This window comes from Dendropsophus ebraccatus, chromosome 3 (assembly GCF_027789765.1).
Source record: "Dendropsophus ebraccatus isolate aDenEbr1 chromosome 3, aDenEbr1.pat, whole genome shotgun sequence".
Taxonomy (NCBI): domain Eukaryota; kingdom Metazoa; phylum Chordata; class Amphibia; order Anura; family Hylidae; genus Dendropsophus; species Dendropsophus ebraccatus.
The window spans coordinates 91,569,593-91,594,061 of record NC_091456.1 but is presented as its reverse complement, the minus strand read 5'-3'; the positions used below and the strand labels follow the sequence as shown (position 1 = coordinate 91,594,061).

At 44.5% G+C, this 24,469-nt stretch overlaps 1 protein-coding gene and 1 long non-coding RNA gene across 3 annotated transcripts in view; one reads left to right on the top strand and one right to left on the bottom strand.

Annotated features, from left to right (window-relative positions):
- Positions 1 to 24,469, bottom strand: part of LOC138787192 (uncharacterized) — an 87,928-nt gene that overhangs the window by 48,381 nt on the left and 15,078 nt on the right. The gene's annotated exons all lie outside the window — the stretch shown is intronic.
- The window catches only part of PCGF3 (polycomb group ring finger 3), a 66,587-nt gene continuing 46,859 nt past the window's right edge, over positions 4,742 to 24,469 (top strand). The window contains exon 1 of one of the 2 annotated variants that reach the window (XM_069964379.1): positions 4,742 to 4,923. The gene's annotated coding sequence lies outside the window, so the exon portion shown is untranslated. Of the gene's footprint in view, positions 4,924 to 9,442; positions 9,769 to 24,469 lie in introns of those variants that run through there. The other variant, XM_069964378.1, reaches the window with a different exon arrangement.

Genomic DNA, 24,469 nt, shown 5'->3' with positions numbered 1-24,469 from the left:
TAGAGATGCAGAATTGTGACCTATCGAGCTTAAAGCGACTCTGTACCCACAATCTGACGACCCCCCCCCCCAAAAAAAAAACCACTTGTACCTTCGGATAGCTGCTTTTAATCCAAGATCTGTCCTGCAGGTGATGCAGTTATTGTCCTAAAAAACAACTTTTAAACTTACAGCCCTGTGCCCAACGGGAGTTTCTGTGCCCTAACTTTGCACCACCCCTCCGACCCTCCTCCCCACCTTCTTCATCATTAGGAATACCACTGGAACATTTTCTCCTGTCTGAATATTGCACAGGTGCCTTAACGATCCAGCACATGTTCAGTATTCACACATCTGAGGAATAGGAGACAATCTGCCTGTAGCATTCCTAATGATGATGAGGATCGGGAGGAGGGACAGAGAGGTTGTGCCAGCCTAATGCATAGCCCCGGTCCCAGCCTAATGTCCAGTTTCACCTGATCATGAGTGGAATTTTAGAGGCACTCCTGATTTATGGCAGTAGTCAGTAAAGATATGTTTAAAGGGAATGTTCAAGAGGTAGATCCCTTTTCTGATTTTACCATGAATAGACTGGCGCCGGCACAGGAATGCCAGTGCCATGGTCCTTATCTTCAACCGCGGGCCAGTTCCTGTGCATGGTGCCGGTCTATTACCGACCACCAGCTTGGCTTGAAGCACTGGAGGCAGGCCAGTAATAGACTGGCGCATTGTATAGGAACAGTGCCGCGGTTAAAAAAAAAGGACTTTGGCACCGGCATCCCCGTGCCGTTCTATTCATGGTAAATTGAGAAAGGTGATGTACCGCTGGTAAATCCGCTTAAAAGGGAATATGTCAATAGAAAATTACCAATTATTTATTTCAAGTTTTCATGTTAAAGTAAAATTAATTACAGCAGGTTAGAAGACTCTAATCTGTTATATTTTCATAGTGAACTGGACACTGAGAATTAAAGCGTAACTGTCATTTCAGGGTCATTTTTCTGAAAACATTAAATATCAACAGTACAAGCGATTTTAAGAAACTCTGTAATAGGTTTTATGTACTAAAAGAGTTTCTTTCTGGCCTGAAAAAGCAATCTCCCAGCCTCCCCCCTCACATCAAATGAAGCAGGATTTCTGTCTCCATTATGTGGCTATGGAGAGGGGAGGGGCTGTTAGGAGTGACTGAACACGGAGGATTTCTGCAAAGCACAACACCCTGCAATCTTCTCTCAGTAAGTTCATAGATAAGCACTGACCTTTCTGACACTTGAATTTAGCGGTGTAGGTGCCCAGAGAGTCTACAAACAGCTGACCTTCATGTCACCTCTTCCTGCTCCCTCATCTCCCTCAGCCCCTCCCCCCTTCATAGGCTTACAATGGAGAGAGCAGAGCCCGTCTTCACTGGCTTCTCTGTAATGAAGACGTGTTTGCCTGATAATGCACAGATAAGAAGTCAGGGGGGGAGGCTGGGAGATTGCTTCTTGAGTACAGAAAGAGGCTTTTTTGGCTGATGAAACCTATTACAGAGTTTCTTAAAATCACTAATACTACTGATTTATGCAATAAAAAAAAAACATGACAGTTACACTTTAAGGTTATTTTCTTACCTTCATCCTCAGGGCATTTTTTTATTCAGTTTAATATGTAAATTAGGTGGTTTGGTTCATTAGGGCAGTGATTTTCAACCTTTTTTGAGCCGCGGCACACTTTTTATACTTAAAAAATCCCGTGGCACACCACCAACCAAAATGGCACAAAATGACACTAAAACAGTACATATTATACAAATAGTTAATAATATAGATTCTAAATGTATTTATACTCACTCAGTGTGAAACCTGGGCCTGTTTTCTTCTCCCCCTGTGCTTCTCTCCACCATACTTCTAACCCCACTTCTCTCCACCATACGTCTCCCCCCTTCTCTCCTGTGCCTATCTCCACCATACTTCTCCTCCCTGCTTCTCTCCTGTCCTTCTCTCCCCCATGCTACTCTCCTGTCCTTCTCTCCCCCATGCTTCTCTCCTGTGCTTCTCTCCCCCATGCTTCTCTCCACCATACTTCTCCCCCATGCTTTTCTCCGGTGCTTCTCTCCCCCATGCTTCTCTCCTGTGCTTCTCCCCCTGCTTCTCTCCTGTGCTTCTCTCCCACATGCTTCTCTCCACCGTACTTCTAACCCCTACTTCTCTCCACCATACTTCTCCCCCTTCTTCTCTCCTGTGCTTATCTCCACCATACTTCTCCTCCCTGCTTCTCTCCTGTGCTTCTCTCCCCCATGCTTCTCTCCTGTGCTTCTCTCCACCATGCTTCTCTCCTGTGCTTCTCTCCACCATACTTCTCCCCCCTGCTTCTCTCCTGTGCTTCTCTCCCCCATGCTTCTCTCCTGTGCTTCTCTCCATCATACTTCTCCCCCCTGCTTCTCTCCTGTGCTTCTCTCCACCATACTTCTCCCCCTGCTTCTCTCCTGTGCTTCTCTCCCACATGCTTCTCTCCTGTGCTTCTCTCCACCATACTTCTAACCCCTACTTCTCTCCACCATACTTCTCCCCCTTCTTCTCTCCTGTGATTATCTCCACCATACTTCTCCTCCCTGCTTCTCTCCTGTGCTTCTCTCCCCCATGCTTCTCTCCTGTGCTTCTCTCCACCATACTTCGCCCCCCTGCTTCTCTCCTGTGCTTCTCTCCCCCATGCTTCTCTCCTGTGCTTCTCTCCATCATACTTCTCCCCCCTGCTTCTCTCCACCATACTTCTCCCCCTGCTTCTCTCCTGTGCTTCTCTCCCACATGCTTCTCTCCTGTGCTTCTCTCCACCATACTTCTCCCCCCTGATTCTCTCCTGTGCTTCTCTCTACCATACTTCTCCCCCCTGCTTCTCTCCTGTGCTTCTCTCCTGTGCTTCTCTCCACCATACTTCTCCCCCCTGCTTCTCTCCTGTGCTTCTCTACCCAATGCTTCTCTCCTGTGCTTCTCTTCACCATACTTCTCCCCCCTGCTTCTCTCCTGTGCTTCTCTCCACCATACTTCTCCCCCCTGCTTCTCTCCTGTGCTTCTCTCCCCCCTGCTTCTCTCCTGTGCTTCTCTCCCCCCTGCTTCTCTCCTGTGCTTCTCTCCCCCATGTTTCTCTCCTGTGCTTCTCTCCCCCATGCTTCTCTCCTGTGCTTCTCTCCACCAAACTTCTCTCCCCCTGCTTCTCTCCGCTGTTTCTCTCCCCATTCCCAGGTTTCTTTTCCCCCCTTCCTCCTCACCGCCTCCGAGATGGTCGCCGCTGCTGTCCACCTCACCTACTGGCCACCCGTAGGGCCCGGACGTGCTCCTCCAATCAGCGGAGACCGGGAGCGTGGTGCGCTGCAGCGGGCCGTAGCGCACACATTGATTGGATGTGGCCCGCCGCAGCGCACCACGCAACCGCCCACATTATAATCCGCCACTGATTGCTGGGGAACAAAACACAGGGGCACCATAGTTTGGGGAACTTTCCCCGCGGCACACCCGACCATGTGTCGCGGCACACTGGTTGAAAATCACTGCATTAGGGGACATCACCCTGCTCATCACTGGAGAGAAACAGATAAATATTCATGAGGAGGGGTGGGCCAGTGCGTTGGATGGGTGCACCATTTAATTTACATATTGATTAAAAAAGATGTAACTAAATAACCTTCATTCTAAACATCTCCAGTGCTATGGGAACAAGATTTGGAAGACTAACTTGCTGTTAGTTTGTGTGTAACCCCTTCACCCAGTGGCCACTTAAGCATTAAAGGGATTATTCAGTTCTACAAAACATGGCCACTTTCTCCCAGAGACAGCTCCAATCTTGTCTCCATTTCAGGTGTGTTTTGCAATTAATCCATTTACTTCAATGGAACTAATGGTCCTTTTACAAGGAGCGATAATTCGCATTTTCTCAGTAATGATCGCATTTGAGCAATTATCGGCTCATGTAAACACAACGAATGATCAAGCGATGAGCAAGAAATCGTTCATCTTCGCAGATCGCTTTGCGTACAGTCTTTCACAAATTCACCCAATGTGTGAAATGGGCTTAAGGGATCTTAAAATTATCGCAATAACAATTTTTTCAAATCATTTATCTCTTCGTCTAAACGCTGATCGTTATAAAAACAAAATCGTTGCCTCAAAATCGTTAAACAATCGATTGGGCGAATTATCGCTCTGTGTCAAAGGACCATCAAAGGACCATTAGTTACAAAACCCCACCCAAACTGCAGACAAGAGTGGTGCTATCTCTGGCAGAAAGTGGCCATGTTTTTCAAATACAGCAAAAGGAGACGGGGACGACTGTTCGCTACAGTAACAGGGGTGACTATAGGTACAGTAATGTGGGATAGGGGAGAATATCAAGTACAGTAAAAGGGGGGGAAAGGAGTGTATTAAATACAGCAACAGGGGACAGGAATGACTATTAGGTAGAGCAACAGGGGAGACTATTAAATGGGCACAGTCATTTCCAATGTTAAATCAGCAAGGGAGGTAATATATAACATCTTCAACTATATACTACATCAACTTATATACCACATCTTCAACTTCTGCACCTGCAATTAATTTTTATTTTTACCTGCTAGTTATATAAAATACAGTGCTATAAAATCGGTCACTAGGTATCTCACTTACTGGAAAACTGCAGTCAAGGCTCCGTCAGTAAAACAATTTTGTCTTTAATAGCAAAAAAAAAAAGACCAAATGCGGTAAGTGATGTCAGTTGTCCCTCTGTTTTGCACAGAATGGACCAGTGAAGATGAATGCAGATTGGTCAGTGGCCATGCACGCCCCTGTGTAAACTGATTTAGGGAAAATGGCACTTAGAAAAAAAGGCCTGCCCACAGTCTTACAGTGAAATGCAGAAGCATGAGCAGCAGAATTGGTCACTAAAGGGATCGCTGGAGCAGCAATAATATTATAAAAACTGACAGCATACAAGGTAAGCATTAACAATATACTTCCTGGGGTTTTCTATACGTCATAACAGGTACACTTTAGGTACAGCAAGAGGGGACGGTGTGACAATTAGATACAGCAATAGGGGTGATGGTCTGGGCGGAACAGTGTTAATTTGTGTGTTGTCTGTTTAATCTACCACCATTCACAACAGATGACGCTTATAGGTCAACCTTCCCCTTCCTGTGGAATGCCCTCTCACAGAACATGCCCAGAAAACAAGCCTATTCATTTAAATAGGGTCTGGGCCACATTATTGTGACTATAGGGAGAAAGATGGAGGGGTGAGTGGCACGGGAGGGAGACAGAGGGGTGAGCGAAATGGGACAGTCATGGGGAGGGGGAAGAGGTAGTGTTGGACAGCCTTACTTTCGGGGGGTGTCCTACTTTTGGGGTGGGAATGCCTTATTTTCAGGAGGTGCCTTACTTTGGGCTACTTGGTAGATTCTCCTGGCGATTGGTAAAGAGTGGTCTGTGTCTAAACATTCAGTCTAAACTTTTCACTTTTATTACTGGGGAATTATCCCCAAGCAGTGTTAGAGAACATTAGGCTTCTCACTTTAAAGGGGTAGTGTGGCGTTAAACAATTATTCACAAAATAACACACATTACAGAGTTATACAACTTTGTAATGTATGTTATGTATGTGAATGACCCCCTTCCCCGTGTTTCCCCCCACCCACGCCAGACCCGGAAGTGTGATGCACTATGCTCACCTGATTCATGTCGACCCCCGTCCGCCATCTTGGGACAATGATGTCATCTTCAGGCGGGCGGCCGAACCACTCCATCCGTCCCTCGTGCCAGGTCCTCATATTGCAACCAAAACCAGGAGTGGATTACAAACACAGAAAGGCTCTGTTCACATAATGTTGAAATTGAGTGGATGGCCGCCATTTAATGGCAAATATTTGCTGTTATCCTAAAACAACGGCTGTTATATTGAAATAATGGCAGTTATTTACTGTTATATGGCGGCCATCCACTCAATTTCACCATTGTGTGGGCAGATCCTTTCTGTGTTTTTAATCCACTCCTGGTTTTGGTTGCAATATGAGGACCACAATGCTGACTGAAATATACGTGGTAAGAACCCACCACAAAGTTGTATAACTTTGTAATGTGCGTTATTTTGTGAATAATGAGGCCCCAGTTATGCTTGCAAAAGATCGCTACCAACTGGATGTATATATTATGAAAGAGAAGATGAAACCCTTATTCAGAAGCATGAAATTTAGAACAGAAGCCGAAGCTCATATACCTGGAAGCAGGAAGCTTTCGATGTTATGCACCTTTGGGACTTCCCAATACATATGCTTGTAGGCAGCAATGAGTTTAGCTGGACTTAAAAGGGGTTATCCAGCGCTACAAAAACTTTTCCCCCTACTGATGTCTCCAGTTCAGGTGCGGTTTGCAATTAAGCTCCATTTACTTCAATGCAATCGAGTTTCAAAACCCCACCCAAACTGGAGGCAAAAGTAGGGGGAAAGTGTCTATGATTTTGTAGTGCTGGATAACCCCTTTAATAGGGAGGGCCTATCTGTGTTAAAGGGGAACTCTGGGTAAGAAAAACTTTTCTATAACTATGTGTCTATACAATGTATTACTGTAACTGTAGGGTTTTGCCACACTGGTAGCTGATAGAAATCTAGGAAGTGAAAAAAATGGCCCCTGTGCAAATCCACATTGTCTCCTGCTCCTTCTGCTATCCCCCCTTAGGAGATAAATCTTCCATGCCTCTGTCTCACATTGTGTGTGTTTGCTGAGCACAGGCTGATGATGCAGACAGGGGGCAGGGTGTGATGTCACAGGAGGCTTTGCTGGATCCCCCAATCCCCTGAGTGATTCACCATCTCTGAATGGCCAGAAGCAAGTGTTGCACTGATTTCTCTAATGCTGCCTTTACACGAAACGATAATTGGCCCAATCGCACGTTTAACGATGTCGGAGTAACGATTTTTTTTCATAACGATCAGCGTTTAGACAGTACATTATATCGTACGGAAAATCGTTTTGCTATCGCTTAAGCCTATCTCACACATTGGTTAAATCGGCGAACGACTGTTTACACGGAACGATCTGCAATTTTTTTGCGAACGACGATTTGAGAACATGTTGTAAGATCAAAATGAACAATTTCTCGCTCGTCATTTGATCGTTCGCTGCATTTACCCGTACAATTATCGTTCGAATTCGATCGTTAGCGCGCAAATTCGCCCGATAATCGTTACATGTAAACGCACCATAATTGTGCAGAATGTGCAGTGAAATTAGGGCTGTATTCACACATGTTGGAGTGTCATTGCAGTACTGTACCGTATTCACAAAAATGATGCAGTAACACAAGTAAATGATACTAAACGGCAGAGAGGATCAGAGCCTTATTGTGGGGCTCAACTTCAAAGATAACAGATGCTTGATCATAATATGTGCGTAGAAAAAAAATTCTAAAAGTTCTTTACTTTATTCCAATATCAGCGTTACAGGTAGAGAATACAGCGTGCTGTGTGGTGTTACAGGTAGAGAATACAGCATGCTGTGGTGTTACAGGTAGAGAATACAGCGTGCTGTGTGGTGTTACAGGTAGAGAATACAGGGTGCTGTGTGGTGTTACAGGTAGAGAATACAGTGTGCTGTGTGGTGTTACAGGTAGAGAATACAGCGTGCTGTGTGGTGTTACAGGTAGAGAATACCGCGTGCTGTCCGGTGTTACAGGTAGAGAATACAGTGTGCTGTGTGGTGTTACAGGTAGAGAATACAGCGTGCTGTGTGGTGTTACAGGTAGAGAATACAGCGTGCTGTTACAGGTAGAGAATACAGTGTGCTGTGTGGTGTTACAGGTAGAGAATACAGCGTGCTGTGTGGTGTTACAGGTAGAGAATACAGGGTGCTGTGTGGTGTTACAGGTAGAGAATACAGCGTGCTGTATGGTGTTACAGGTACAGAATACAGCGTGCTGTGTGGTGTTACAGGTAGAGAATACAGCGTGCTGTGTGGTGTTACAGGTAGAGAATACAGGGTGCTGTGTGGTGTTACAGGTAGAGAATACAGCGTGCTGTATGGTGTTACAGGTACAGAATACAGCGTGCTGTGTGGTGTTACAGGTAGAGAATACAGCGTGCTGTGTGGTGCTACAGCTAGAGAATACAGTGTGCTGTGTGGTATTACAGGTAGAGAATACAGGGTGCTGTTACAGGTAGAGAATACAGTATGCTGTGTGGTGTTACAGGTAGAGAATACAGTGTGCTGTGTGGGGTTACAGGTAGAAAATACAGCGTGCTGTGTGGGTGGGACCACAATGAAATCATAAATTACTGCAAATAATTCAGTAACACAATGAAACTGCACACTGCAAACGGTGAAAATTTTTATTAAATGTTGTATTACAGCCCAAAAGATATACAAATCACCAATATACACTTATTACGGGAAATGCACATAAAATGCTTTTTTCCCTGCACTTACTACTGCATCAAGGCTTCACTTCCCGGATAAAATGGTGATATCACGACCTGACTCCCAGAGATGTGCAGGCTGTGGCTGCTGGAGAGCAGAATGGCAGGGGGACACAGGGCACTGTAGGGACACCGATCATCCCTCTGCCATCATCCTCTCCAGCAGGTGACAAGTGGGATCCACTTGTCACCTAGCTCAAAGGAAGTCTGGTGACATTTTTTATTACAGTTTTGTATTGCCCTCCAAAAGAAATACAAATCACCAATATACAAGTGGGGTACTCCATGTGGTAGAGGCCTGTATGGGGGCACTCATGTGGTAGAGGCCTGTATGGGGGCATACTTGTGACTGAGGACCATATGGGGGCATACTTGTGACTGAGGACCATATGGGGGCATACTTGTGACTGAGGACCATATGGGGGCATACTTGTGACTGAGGACCATATGGGGGCACTCCTGCACCTGCTATTAACATTACAATGGGAGAAATATGCCTGGGCATGCATCTCCTAACTTGTCACCATTGGGGTGCCCAGATAGAGACCTGTTTCCACATGTAGGTGCCCTCTGAAGAAGCACACCGCACCAGCCAGGAACAGAACTCTCTTCAGATATAGTAAGCCCAATAGGGGCTGTAGCCCTCCTTTCTTCATGCCCTAGTTTTCTTACTGTCCATTATATTAATTGGCATGCTCAAAGACAAAGCATCCACCCAGTAAAGCCATGGCCTGTGCCACCTGTATTCTACCAGGTATACCCTTCAAATCTATCTTGTGTGCCCCTAGTATGCCAACCTGCCCTCAGAGCTGCCCATTGTCACCCTCAGCCCTAGGAGTCCGGGCAGGCAGAAGTTGAGCTGTGGAGCAGATGTGCTTGCTGGCAGCAGGGGTTCTCACATGCACCTCACACCTCTCCTCCTTCCCTCTCCCTGCATTAGAGAAGGACAATCCCCAGCCTCCCCTCCTCCCCTCCGTGCTGTCCTCCCCCCTCCGTCAGGCGCAGGCGCAGCTCATACATTCGGCTTTCCTCGGCACGACTCGGCTATTTCCGCCTCTTTGTTTTAAACTCCAGCCGGAATTTTTTTCCTCCTCATTTTTCTCTCTTCTTATTTTAACTAAGGGGGGACTCATTGGGAAGACGGGAGCCCCCCTGGCAGCCCGCTCCTTCCACGGGGCTCCTGCACCCCCACAGCCAGCCCCCTCCTTGGCTTCGCCAGCTGCACAGACACACAGCGAGGCTTTTCCTTTTGCCCTGTGTGTCTGTGCTCTGCCCGGTGGTGAAAGCCCCTCCAGCAAGCGGCGGCGGCTCCATCGGCGGAGAGCCCGGACCCGGCACCGACAGCAGCCGCTCCACAGCCACAACTGCAGCAGGTCAGTGTCTGATTCCACCCTGCAAAGTGAGAGGGGACCTGGGATCTGAGCTCCATGGGGAGAGTCAGGATGTGACTCCCCCTCCCCACTGCTCAGCCCTCCCCCTTCTAATAGAGCACAGCTTCTTTTCTCTTTAATGCCCTCTGCTCCCTCTGCATGTGCAGTCCTAGCTATGGGGGAGCCCCAAGTAAGCCAGGCTCCAAGCCCTCATGGCCCCACAGCATGTAATGCCTCCATCCTGCCATTTCTCCCACTGCTCCCCCTCCCCTTCCTACTTTCTGTTCTTCCAGAGACCCCCAGGGTTCTGGCCTCCAGGGGGATTCTGTGGTCCCCTACCACTGACAATGCTGCAGACTGCTCATGGAATTGCCCTTTTACCCTTCACTCACCTGCTATTCTCAGAAGTTCCCCATGCCCTCTGTGTCCTGCCTGCATGTATTGATGGGCATCTCTGCTGGTCTGTGCCCCCTCAGTCTCTTTCTACCACCTCCTCCTGATGTCTTATTGTAACTTTCACTCTTCAGTCTCCTGCCATGTCACCCACTAGTGTCACCCTACTTCTTTGACTTGTTGTCACTTGTCTCCACCATTGCTTGTGTCTTTCATCCTCCTTCGCCCTATCAGCGCCATAAATGCCAGTGCAACTTTATCTAGATTGGGTTACTCATCATGGCATGGCTTACCCACCTAGTGCCAGCCTACATGCACTTGAGTCACCTCATGTTCTCAGTGCTGTATTACAGTTCTGCCTCTCTGAACAAGCATAATGCAATGCCTGTATCTTACATCCCCCAATCCTGTTACACATAATGGAGCAGCTCCTTACCCCTCTAGTAGATTTGTGCAGCAGGTGCCAGGTCCATTGCCATCACCTTCATGTATGTCACCACGTGCTGCCACCATACTGTCTTTCCAGGTCTATATCAGCATTGTCACAGGCATTGAACCCCAACAGAACTTTGTTATAGTAACTTGTCAATTTATTGTGAGCCCTCCCTTGATCATACACTATAGTGCTTGGCTCTGGCTCCATGTTTGTTATTCTACCCTTCCCATGTCCATTACATTGCACCCTCCACATTGCACTGGTAAACCTCTTTCACTCAGTTTGTGCCACATGTCCAGCATGAAAAAACCTTGTGTTGTGATGGGTGCCAAGTATGATGCCCACTTCCCTCCAGGCTGCAAAGATCTATGGTGCTGTTTGATAGGGTCCTGACTAGAGAGCTGCTTTATATGTTAATGACATGGTGTGATCACAAAAATCCATTTGTAATGTTACATGACTTCTTAATGCATAGGTTGCTGTCAGACAGGACCATATATCCTAAAGACTCAGATCTTTGCAGTAGAGGAAGAGGGATTCAGCACCTGAACTTCTGACAGCAAAGTTGTGGTCTTCTTACCCTCTTGTGTATGTGTCCTTAGGAAAGGGTCAGTCGTATTTTTCAGGTTGGTCAGTGTTTGGTTTGGTTTCTCCATGCGACCACCTGTTACCTTTCTGCCCAGCCCAGCTTGGTGCAGCGTTGCTACCTTAGCCACTTTAGCTGCTTGAAGAGTGTCATTGGAATCAGAAAGTATTGAGAATCCTTTCTAATGTACCTTGCTGGTCAGTTTCTACTTGAAGCCTTCATCCTGTCATTTGCTTAGATTGGCTGAATAACTTGTGATCTGCACCCACCATCCATCTGTTGATGAGTAAGCTGATGGATGAAGGCAGTCTCATGCTGGATTCAGGCTGATACTGGTATTATGGGCTTGGACATTGTAACTATACTGTATTGTTACTCTTGCAAAGTTTTGCTTAGTTTCCAGGTGGTTGCTGGGAAAAACAGAATAGCCTGTTTATTGAGGCTGTTGTACATACATTTTAGAACAGTATTTGTCATTGGTTGAAGACTGTGGCTGTATGTGTATGGAATCAATATAAATTTGTCATTTGTACACCTTCAACATAGACGGCCTGTTGCTGCTGTACCAAATCTATTTTGCCATGCGTAAAGACCATTATGTTGTTTATTCAAGGCTAAGAATGTCTTTATTTTATCATAGAAGCATCCAGATTAAAATGGCAGTGTGCCAGACACCATAGACCCTTGTGGTTTATAAAGGGTTATGCCCACCATTATGACAGGTAGAATAGCGTTTTAGTGTGTGCTCATCCCCCTCATCACATATGAGCCTGTGACAGAGGTTTCATGTTTTGTGAACACAGGTAAAGGCTATGTTCACACTTTGTTATAATGATGGCAGTTTTTATTGGGCGGTCGTCATTTAACGAGAAACATCCATCCATAACATAACATCCATTATTTTGACTGTGTGAACATAGTCTAAAGCTGGCCATACACAGACTATTGGCGGCTAAACCATTGGTGGTTTCTTGGCTCTCCCCTGACAGGTGATTTTAAAGGGATTATCCAGTGCTACAAAAACATGGCCACTTTTTTTCAGAGACAACACGTCTCCAGGTCAGGTGCGGTTTGCAATTATGCTTCATTCATTTCAATGGAACTTAGCAGCAAAACCCCGCCCAAGCTGGAGACAAGAGTGGGGCTGTCTCTGGAAGAAAGTGGCTATGTTTTTGTAGCACTGGATAACCCCTTTAACTTTTCTCAGAAGAGATAAACAGTGACCGGTAAGGCCTGACAGCGGTCTACCACTCTCTCTATATTTTAAAATACCTGTATACCAAGCTGAGAGAAGAATGCATGTGTATTAAAGGGGGTGTAATCAAGAGACACAGCTGTTGGCCACTCTAAGGGTACAAACACACACACCGTATACGCTGCGTATTTACTGCCGTGATACGCAGCAGATTAGATCTACATAACTGAACACAGCATCAAATCTGCACCATCAAATTTGCTGCAGATCTGCTGCAGATCTGCTGCGTATACGGTGTGTTTGTTTGTACCCTAAGGGTGCCTTTACACAGAGAGATTTATCTCAGATTTTTTAAGCCAAAGCCAGGAATCGATTTGAAAAGAGGAGAATTTCAATCTTTCCTTTATGGTTTGTTTTCTATTTATAGTCTGTTCCTGTCTTTTGCTTCAAAAATCTGTCAGATAAACCTCTGTGTATAGGCACCCCAAGGATTTAGTGGGTACTACACATAGACAAGATACACCTGCCTGCCTGCAGGGGCCAATAACAACATGATTTTAACTGCGATTCCACACTTATTTCTGCCAAAATGGTGTGGTCATTGGCCACTGCATACAAGGCAGGACTTTGTCCACATGCAGTGGCCATTCCTTGTAAGGGTATAAACACACACACCGTATACGCAGCGTATTTACTGCTGAGATACGCAGCAAATACGCAACAAATACGCAGCAGATTAGGGGTACAAACCCACACACCGTATACACAGCAGATACGCAGCAGATTTGGTGGTGCAGATTTGATGCTGTGTCCAGTTATTTAGATCTAATCTGCTGCGTATTTGTTGCGTGTTTGCTGCGTATTTGCTGCGTATCGCAGCAGTAAATAAGCTGCGTATACGGTGTGTGGGTTTGTACCCTCGATCTAAATAACTGAACACAGCATCAAATCTGCACCATCAATTCTGCTGCGTATTTACTGCGTATCTGCTGCGTATACGGTGAGTGGGTTTGTACCCTTAGGGTACAAACACACACACCGTATACGCAGCAGATTTGATGCTGTGTTCAGTTATTTAGATCTAATCTGCTGCGTATATGTTGCGTATACGGTGTGTGTGTGTTTATACCCTTACACAAAGTTACATCTATAGCCGAAATGTTACACTGGTGTGATTTTAAGTGAAGATCCCTTTTAGTGGTGTGTTCACACCTACAGGATCTGCAGCTGATTTTCTGCAGCAGATTTCATTTAAATAACTGAACACAGCATCAAATCTGCTGCAGATCTGCTGCAGATCCAGTAGGTGTGAACGCACCCTAAAAGTGCGGACTCCTATGTACTTTTTTTTTTTTAACATGTTCTGTGCATGGTCCGTATATATGGACAATGTGCTACAGAATAGACTTCGGGACTTCCAACATCAAAACATGTGAATGACCCTTAGTCATGAATATCATGGTTTTCTTTGCAGACACTCACAGTAGAGAAGTGGCTAACTAGGGTTGAAAGTCACCGATAGAAGTTTGATCATCAACAGGACTATTTATTTCAGTATGTAACTAAAGCTTATGACAATTTACAAGTAGCAAAAGAAATGTGAAGAACACAGAATCATGTTTTCAGTTATCACAAAAGCATTAGATAGAATGTTAATTCATTAATCCTTAGAAGAGGTCCTTGTTCTCGATTTTATATTACTCAATGTCCGACATCATAATGAGATGTGATGCCAGGAACTCCGAAGTCCATATATACAGACCGTGCACAGATTGTGTAAATAAGGCCTTAGAAGGCAAGGAGGAAAAACCAAAAATCCCTTCCAAGATGGCTCATGTAAACAAGTCAGGCTGTATCTGCAACTTTGTAATGCTGGGAGGATTGCAAAAATTCTATAAACTTAAAGCTCATTAACGCGATCCGTGCCGTGATCTGGGGGGAGATCCGTGCCGTGATCTAGCCAGAGCCCCCACCACTGCCCGGCACGCATCGGATCCGCGACTACTGACAGTTTTACGGGACGTGAGAATAAGGCCTAATAGACCCTTGTCTACATCAGCCCCCTTGGAAGGGGGGGGGGGGTTCAGAGCAGTGGTAGGGAAAACAGTTTACATATACTTTTCTGTGTCTTCAGCACAAAGCAGCAGAAGCAGAACTGGAGAAAAGAGACTGACTAGATAATAACTAGTATTGAATGAATTGTTAGTCTCACCATGGCCAGCAACATGTGAAAAGTTATGTTTGAGCAGAATACTCCTTTAGGGTAGCTTCACACGGGCGGGCTCGCAGCGAGATTCTCGCTGCGAGCCCGGCAGGTCCTGTCAGTTTCCATAAACTACATACTTGCTGCGGACCGCAGCGAGTATGTAATTGTACCGCGCTTAACCCCTTCTACTCCCGCCCGGCTCCCCCGCTGTAAGCAGCATACATTACCTGTCCTTGCTGCACGGGTCCGGCGTCCTGCTCTCCCGCCCGGCCAATCAGTGGCTGCGGCTGGGCAACACACTAATTGGCCGGACGGGAGAGCAGGACGCCGGACCCGAGCAGCAAGGACAGGTAATGTATGCTGCTTACAGCGGGGGAGCCGGGCGGGAGTAGAAGGGGTTAAGCGCGGTACAATTACATACTCGCTGCGGTCCGCAGCAAGTATGTAGTTTATGGGAACTGCCAGGACCTGCCGGGCTCGCAGCGAGAATCTCGCTGCGAGCCCGCCCGTGTGAAGCTACCCTTAGGCTGGGTTCACACTATGTATATTTGAGGCTGTATTTGGTCCTCATGTCAGGTCCTCATAGCAACCAAAACCAGGAGTGGATTGAAAACACAGAAAGGATCTGTTCACATAATGTTGAAATTGAGTGGATGGCCGCCATATAACGATAAATAACTTCCATTATTTCAATACAACAGCCGTTATTTTAAAATAACAGCACATATTTGCCATTAAATGACTGCCATCCACTCAATTACAACATTATGTGAACAGAGCCTTTCTGTGTTTTCAATCCACTCCTTGTTTTGGTTGCTATACAGCCTCAAACATACAGCCTCAAATATACGTAGTGTGAACATAGCCTTATGGTGCGTTCACACCTACAGGATCTGCTGCAGATCCTGTAGGTGTGAACGCACCCTTAAAGGTTAAAACATTCCATTCTAAAACAATTGCATACCATAACAGACCAACAGAATTAAAAGGTTGTCCTGTTTGGGACATTTATTGCTGATTTTGAGAGATTTGTGTCCCAACTATGAGACCTGTATTTATCACACATTTATGGCATATCCAGATATGAAATTGTTATAGTTAATCTCTAAATCACAGCTGTGTAATCATGGAGGTGCTGTAAATCAGACTCTCACCGAGCTGACATTAATGACTGTTTATTAGGATAGTTCATCAATTTTAACCCCTTTATGACCATGCCCAAAATGACCAGGCCAATTTAAATTTAGCTTTTATATCTTCATCTACAGGGCCATGTAAGGGCTTGTTTTTTTTCAAGAGCAAGTGTGCTTTGTAAAGACACCTTTCAAGCCACCATACAATACACAGAGGAACCCCAAATATATTATTTATAAGGTGAAATTGGAAAAAAGAGCAATTTTGTAGCTTTTGGGGGTCTCCTGTATCTATTTAATGCACTTTACTGTAAAACTGACATGATATATTTATATATTCTATACATCAGTCCGAACATGATATCCATGTTAACAGCTTTTCTAATGTGTGTGTTTTTGTTTTTTTTTGCAAATAATTATAATTAAAATTGCCCCATTGTGATGGTATTTTTTTCACATACCGGAAAGATGTCTATTTTTGCGGCACAATTTTTTTAGTTTTTAGTAGTATCATATTTGTGTAGATTGGACATTTTAATCACTTTTTATTTACTTTTTAAAAAAATGTAACAAAAAAGAAAATCCCCTATCCTTGTGTTTATTTTACCCTCTTTTTGGTTACGTTGCTTACTGTGTCGTACACATAACATACTGCTTGAGAGGTTCTACACGGTACGGGTGCCTTTACATAGAGGGATTTACAGTAACTGACAGATTTCTGAAGCCAAAGCCAGCAACAGACTATAAACAGAGAACAGGTTATAAAGGAAAGACTGAGATTTCTCCTTTTTCATTTTTCAAATCCATTCCTGGCTTTAACTTCAAAAATTTGTCATATAATCCGTCTGTGTAAAGGCACCCGACGTGGCATAAGTGGGTAGAGGACGCTTCATAGATTTGCAGTCTTGTCACGTCACACAAAGCCTGGAGAGAATGTGCTGAGTGAGGACTTCTGATTGGTCGTGGTTTGAGTGTTTAGACCGCGACTAATTGTAACTTTTGACATGTCTCTTTGACGCGCAGAATTGATGTGCCGCTTTCTAAATCAAGTCCAGCCTCAGCCTTGCTCTGCCTCACCCAGAGGAGAAGATATTGGCGCACTGGAGGTGCTTGGCTCACTTCCACCAAGTGCACCAAGCGACTTAATTTGCATAAAGAGAAAACATTGCAGAAAGCGGGAACCAGGTGGTGCCCATCAAGTCGTATAAAAATATTTATTTACTAACTGAAGTGATACATTCGCTTTAAAGGGGTACTCTGGCGCTGATAAAAAAAACATCCCTCCTGAGCCTGTCTCTATTTGAATTTCCCGCTATTTGCAGGTCCCTGAAGCTCCAGTTGGTGTCTTTATTTTTTTCTTCATTTCCTCGTTTGGGCTTTCCCATGATGCACTTTGTCTCCTGTGATGTCTAACTGACTCTGTAAAACTGTTAGATGGCTCACAGTTTGTTCAGCCAATCAGAGCTGAGCAACCTGAGTCATCTGACAAAGGGAGGCTGGCTTAACAGGCCTTAGACCCTCCTCCCTCTTTAATGATGTCATTGTCACAAAATGGCTGCCACAGAACAGCCTGGGGTCAACAGTCATTAGGTAAGAATGAGTTTACTTCACTTCCTGGTGGGGGATTGAGGGGGGGGGGGAAAGATAGGGAAGGGGGCAGATAGGTGATTGAAGCATACTCTCGGCCCGGCGATATTTTTTAGCTATGGCCGGGGAGGGGATGGTTATAGACGGTGGAGATTACTTACCTCAGCCATTCAGCGGCCGAGGTGGGACTCCGCTAAGGCCGCTGAATGGCTGAGCTGCCTTGAGACGTCACGTCTCATGCCGCAGCTCACACCAGGGAGCGGCCGCGGGATGGGTGTACGGGGCAGGGCCATCTGTGACCCGACGCTGGAACTGGGGAGGTAAGTGATCTCCGCCGTCTATAACCACCCCCTCCCCGGCCATAGCTTAAAAATACTCCCTGGCCGGAGTACCCCTTTAAGCTCTAAAAGAATATACTGTGTAACTTAGGCCTTTGTGTAAAAGAAGCCTTAGGGGGCATCGCCCACAGCTTTGTGTGTTTTTCATTTAGCTTTTAAGCCAAAGCCATAAGTGGATCCAGCAGGAAGCAGAAGAAGCTGGCCTTTCTTTATAGTTCCCATTCCTTTTGAATCCAGTCTTGGATTTGGTTCAAAAACTGCAGTGGCATTTTTCCATTAAAACTGTTGTGTGTGACCGCAGCCTTAAAGGGAACCTGTCACCCCCCGTGCCGGGGTGACATGCTCCCGAACCCCTGTTAGAGCCCCTATACTGGTGCTATTCATAAATCCTGTAAATTTGTGCATCCGTTACGCAAAAAAAGGACAGGTTGTAATTGCGGTACAGACTCTCCAATAGAAGTCTATGGGAGCCTCTGCATTTTGCAGAGAACACCTGAGCACTCAACAAAACCATCTGCAACTGCGTTCTGCAGTTCTGTGATATGGTTGGGTTAGCTAGTGACACAATTTTATGCCATTTCCCCCCCCCCCCCCCCCCCCCCCTTTTCACTCCTGGTTATGGTTGCGGATGCACAAAATAATTTACAGGTCTATTTTGTGCAGCTGCTGTTCATTGAACAGCGCCCTTACAAAATAGCCTGTGCTCACAGTGTGTGCTATACTTTACATTGTGGTCCACGGCAAATTGGGTACGGGCACACCCGAATGTGCCCGCATTCCAATTAAAATCAAATTACGTTAATCTTGCCGATTAACGTGCAGTATCGGCCGGGTGAACGTGTCGGTGTTTGACACGTCAATGTTAGACGACGGCTGATGTTTATACACTGTGTGAACATGGCCTAAGGGTGTGTTTACACAGACAGAAGCCAAAGGAAGAAACAGGCTATAAACAGAGAACTGGTCATAAAGGAAAATTTTAGGTTTCTCCTCTTTCCAGACCCATTCCTGGCTTTGGCTTCAAAAATCTGTCAGATAAATCTCTCTCTAAACACACACTTAGTTATCCATTTTATGAGCAGGACCGGTTTTAAAAAGAAACGAAAAAATATTTAACCTGCTGTTATGTCGCTAAAGGGCACAGGGCACTGAGGATGATGGTAAATTTAGCATTTTTCAGGAAATTTGCAGTTTATTTCAAATGAAAATGAGGCGTCTTGGCACACTGGAGCAGAACAACCAAACTCTGCCCTGGCTGGCACACCCCTCGTTATGAATAGTTATAAGTGATGAGCACAGTGTCACCCCAATATTTATTAGGAGTAGTGTGCTGGTCAGGGAAGATTGTTGTACTAAGGGTGGTAGTCCTGCCCCCAGTGCTCCCAAATGCCTTATTCGCATATGAAATAAATTATACATTTCCCAAAAACTATGTGTAAACAGGGGATGTGCAGCTGGTAGCAATATATTTAAATGCAATGATCATTTAATTGTGCCTTTATAAAGGCAGTGCAAACAAGCGCCAATCTTACTGATCAGCACTCGTTTGCAGCCACGGGTGGAGGAATATCATTTAATCGACAATGGCAGAATTCTCAGATTTTGTTGAATATTTCTGTATATGATTTGCAGACTTTTTTTTACACTATCACCACTTTAATAAGGTTATGCTTTTGTTTAGGTGTAATAAGAAAAATAATGACTTTAAACCGAGCTTTTGAGAATTCTATACCTTCCCTAATAACTTAATTAGACCAAATACACATATATGCAGTTTCTTAATAAAATCATCAAGTATACCTGTAAAAATAGTTTGAGATATTAATTGTTTTTATTGCTCAGGGTCTGATCAGTCAGACACTGACTGATCACTTGAACAAGTGGGAAGAGAAGTGCACAGCTGCTGGCTTCTCTCTCCATTGGGTGTCTCTGGAGACGACTGGTTTATAGACCTCAATTATGAGCCTTTCTCGGTCACATGACACAGCTGGAAGAGAACGCTCTGAACACACACTTCTTCTGGCTTGTTCTAGTGATCGGTTTGGGTCTAATGCGCAGACCCTAACAGTTCCAATCTTTTATTGTGCCTCTATAACACATCAAAATGTTTTTTCTTTGTAATGACAGTGTCCATTTAACATCAAACTGATAGCTACCCTGTGGGTGGCACAGTGGTTAGCCTTTTTGTCTTGTAGTGTTGTGTGTAAATGCTCTATTGATCTGATTGATGTCTACCTCATCTGCGGAAAAAATGTAACAGGCCGATTATCGCTAGTAAGCTTTAGGAACGCCAATTCACCCGATAATCGGTGTGTGTAAAATGCCCAGCAATCAGCCGATAAGTGAGCAAACCCTGCTTGTTGGCTATTGATCTTTCATGTGGCGGTAAAATCTTCATTATTGATTGCAAATCTCTCTTGTCTAAATAAGAAATGTGCGGCCAATAACAATGTATTTAAATGGTCGCACGAATAAGACAGTGACAGGCTATTGATAGACTAGAAAGCAAGAAAAGGTAGTATTTAGGAGAGAATTGCATATACAGTTAGGGTACTATTACACCAACAGATCTGACGAAGATTATCTGCCAAAGATTTGAAGCCAAACCCAGGAACAGACTATAATCAGAGAGCAGGTCATAAAGGAAAGACTGGATTTCTCCTCTTTTCAAATCCACTCCTGGGTTTGGCTTCAAATCTTTGGCAGATAATCTGTCGTCAGATCTGTTGGTGTAATAGTACCCTTAGAAAGAAAGTAGAATTTGCTCAGCATACTAAGGCTGTACAGTAACTGAGCAAAGCTTTCAATTTTAAGTTGTAGTAAAAGTTTGTCTCTCCTGTCTTCCCCCTTTCCCTTGATTGTATACTGTTCTATAGCCACCAAACTGGTTTTAATGGCCTTTTACATGGGCTGTTTATTGCTCAACAAATCGTTAAATTGTTCAAATTTTACCAATAATCTTCTGGTGGTCTTCGCTTGAGCTGACGTTGAAATCATTGTTATTCTTTCACAAGTCTATCAGTGTAAACACACATTCACAGTATATATTCAAACGCAATTACGATATTTACCATCTTAAATATGATCGCAATAGCAATCTATCTTTTCATCTTAACACCAATTATTTAGCGTTCACTAAACAATTGCTTAAGCAATTTACCGGTATGTGTAAAAGGACCCTTACAAGTTACTAGCACCTTTTGTACATCTTAGTAGCCGAGTAGCACCTTGAGTCACAGCTCTTTGATGTGTAAATGAAGGCTTCCTAATTATTTATAACCCTAACCAGTATAGCTAGTTTTCTGGTAAGTGACCATTCCTGATGATTGCATTGCACCATTTATTTTATCGTCTTGTTACGGGGGGAGATTATCAGTTAAACATTGTTTTTCAATCTCAACTAATGTAGTTAAACTTGCAGGGCTTGTCAAGTTGAAAGTTTCTGCAAATACGTTAATTTAATAAACATGTCTCCACCTGATAGGCGTGCTCTTTCCCTCCCATTGTTGACAGCCCATTGTCTCGGTTACTAAATCATGACAGATATATCCATTATTGGGCGTTAAGGGATTAAAAGGTTATTCTGGCAAATACATTATTATAGGGGAACTATCAGCAGGTATGTGCTGCATATTTGCTCTAAATCAAACTTCTCCAAAACAGCGGGACCTAGAAAAAAAAAAAAAAAGACCGGCACCACGAACATGAGGTACATGCTCAACATGCTGATAGTTCCCCTTCAATAAAGCAATATAATTGTCTTTACATTTCAGTGGCTGTAGTAACGGACGGTGCAGCCTCTCTGCTGCTTCTATTGCCTGTGTCAGGAACTGCAGGGCTGCACAAGACCTGATCTTGGCACAGTTTCATATCTCTAGCACTACTACAAGCAGCCTATGTCACTAGCGCTGCAAATGAGGCTACATTTAGCAGAGGAAGTGAAGGTTGACAGTTTTCTCTGTGATATGTAACTGTGACGGAACCAGGGCTTGTGCAGGTCTTATCATTGGTAGCAGCAGTGGGGCCATGTTGCCCCTTACTACCGCCTTATTACCAGTGTAAAAATACTAAACTTTATTAATTTCTTTTAAAGTTATGTTACAACGTTATGTAACTGTGTAGTAAAGAAATGTAAAAAAAAAAATTTAATTATCGTAATACCGTTTTTACCTAGGGCTGGGCTATGTAACCTTGACTGCAATTATTGAATGATTATGCCAAGTCTCTTTTTAGAAGATCCCCTTTTTGCAAGCCACACTGCGAAATGGCAGAATTTTTGTTTCAGTTTTTTTTCTTCTTGGTTATTATTGCACTTAAGCGGAGATGCTTCTTGTAATATATATTATTTATTTACAGATGATGTGCTTTATAGGATCTTCTGTTTCATGCCTTCAGCTCCTATGCAGACCTACAGTTAGGTCCATATATATATTTGGACACTGACAGGAAGTGGTATTTTCTTTTCAGTCTTACACAGTGCTCTCCTGCTTTGTCCAGAGCAGGAGAGGTTTTCTATGGGCATTTGTGGCTGCTCTGGACTCGGACAGTGATGGCAGCAGAGAGCATTGTGTCAGACTGGAAAGAAAACACCACTTCCTGCAGGTAGAGCCCAATTCAACTCTTCGGCTACATCACTTGTGAGGAACATGTGGAAGCGTCGTTGTCAAGCGGCATATGACAGTGGCACTTTCCACATGTTCCTCACAAGTGATGTAGCCGAGGAATTGAATTGGGCTCTATGGCTATACCATCAATGGTAATCCTACCAGACATATTTTGATTAAGATACCATGACTAAGAACCGGATGGGTTTGAAACGCACAGTGATTTTAAAGATTTTAAATAAAGATTTGAAATAAAGCAGATTAAATTCTATGAGCTGAAGGAATCCTTTCTTTCTTCTACAAATCTATATAACTTTCTGAAACCAGTTGATTTGAAAGAAAAATATTGGTCAGAGTACCACTTTAAGAGTTTCAGCTCCTTAACATGTGCCACCCTGGTTTTTAAAGGGACCAAAAGTAATTGGACAATTGACTCTTGGGTTGTTTCATGGGAAGTTATGGGCAATTTTCTTTATATGTTATTCTCAAGTAAGCAGATAAAAGGCCTGGTGTTGATTTGAGTGCTGTTTGTACTTGGAGATTCTGCTGTGTAGAAAACATGTGGTCAAAGGAGCTCTCCATGCAGGTGAAACAAGCCATCCTTTAAGGGGTTGGACACTTTATAGTAAGATAGTTCACTGTACAGTAGAAGTAAGCTGCTGTCAGTAAGTGCAGTGAGTACACTTACTGATGCTGTAAACTGAACTATTTTACTATAAAGTGGCTAACCCCTTTTAAGCTGCGAGAACAGAGAAAACCCATCTGAGAAATAGCTACAATATTAGGAGTGGCAAAATCTGCAGTTTGGCACATCCTCAGAAAGCAAGCAAGCACTGGTTAACTCCTCTAATTTCCAGTGAAGAACCCCCCCCCCCCCCCCTCACAACAGCCAACCAAGTGACCAGCCTTTCTCAATGTAGGTGTATCCATATGCAAATCTACCATAAAGAGAAGAGTGCATTCTTAAGGCCCTATTCTACGGGCCAACTGTGAGGAGCAAACTGTTTGCTCCTTGTCCCCCGCTCGCTGCCACCGCTATTACACGCGGCGGCAGCGATCAGGTGAGTGCGGGAAGGGCCATGTGCTGTGTGTGTGTGTGGGGGGGGGTCTGGTGGGCTGCCCGGGTGATCACTAGATCATCCGGGCAGCCCATAGAGGATAGTGGCAGTCTGCTGCCGCTGCTCCTATTCCTCAGCATCGATAGTGGCAGATCGCTGCTATCAAAGTCGTTTTTCAACATTGTTGAAAGACAAATGACCGCAATGATCAGGCGACATGAACAATGTTGGCTGATCGTTGCCTTCTATTCCACGGGACGATTATCAGCCGTAACGGGCAATATCGGCCGAGTACGGCCAATAATCGTTCCGTGGAATAAGGCCTTTAGGACATTCTTAGGACAGATGAAACCAAGATAAACCTCTACCAGAATCATAGAAAAAGGTATGGTGAAGGTGCGGTACAGCTCATGATCCAAAACATACCACCAGACTTGGCGGAGGCAGTGTGATGCTTGGGCATGGCTGCCTGTGGCACTGGGTCACTAGTGGTGTTTATTGATGATGTGACACTGGGCAGAGGCAGCCGGATAAATTCTGAGGTATTCACAGACATACTATGTGCTCAAATACAGCTAAATGCAGCCAAACTGGTCAGTGTTTCATAATACAGATGGGCATTGAAGGGGAATATTCTTAAATGGCCAAGTCAGTCACCTGATCTCAACCCAGTTGGGCAGCATTTCACTTGTTATAGACTATCCTTCAGACAGAAAGGCCACAAACAACCAGCAACTAAAAACCGCTGCAGTAAAGGCCTGGCCGAGCATTAACAAGGAGGAAACACAGCGTCTGGTGATGTCCATGAGCTCAAGACTTCAGGCAGTCATTGCCAACAAAGGGTTTGCAAGTAGTAGAAATTAACACTTTATTTACAATGATTTTATTTGTCCAGTTACTTCTGAGTCCCTGAAATGAAGCGATTGTGGATCGGAAATGCTTCCGTTCCTCACATTTTTATGCAGTCATTTTGTTCAGCCCACCAAATTAAAGCCGAAAGTCTGAATTTGAATGTCATCTGAATTGCTCTGTTTAAAATTTATTGTGGTAATGTACAGAACAAATAGAAAAAATGCTGTCTCTGTCCAAATACTTATGGACCAACCTTACTGTATATGTCCCCAGGTTTACAGACCACAAACCAGCCTTGTGGTATATTCTTCTATCT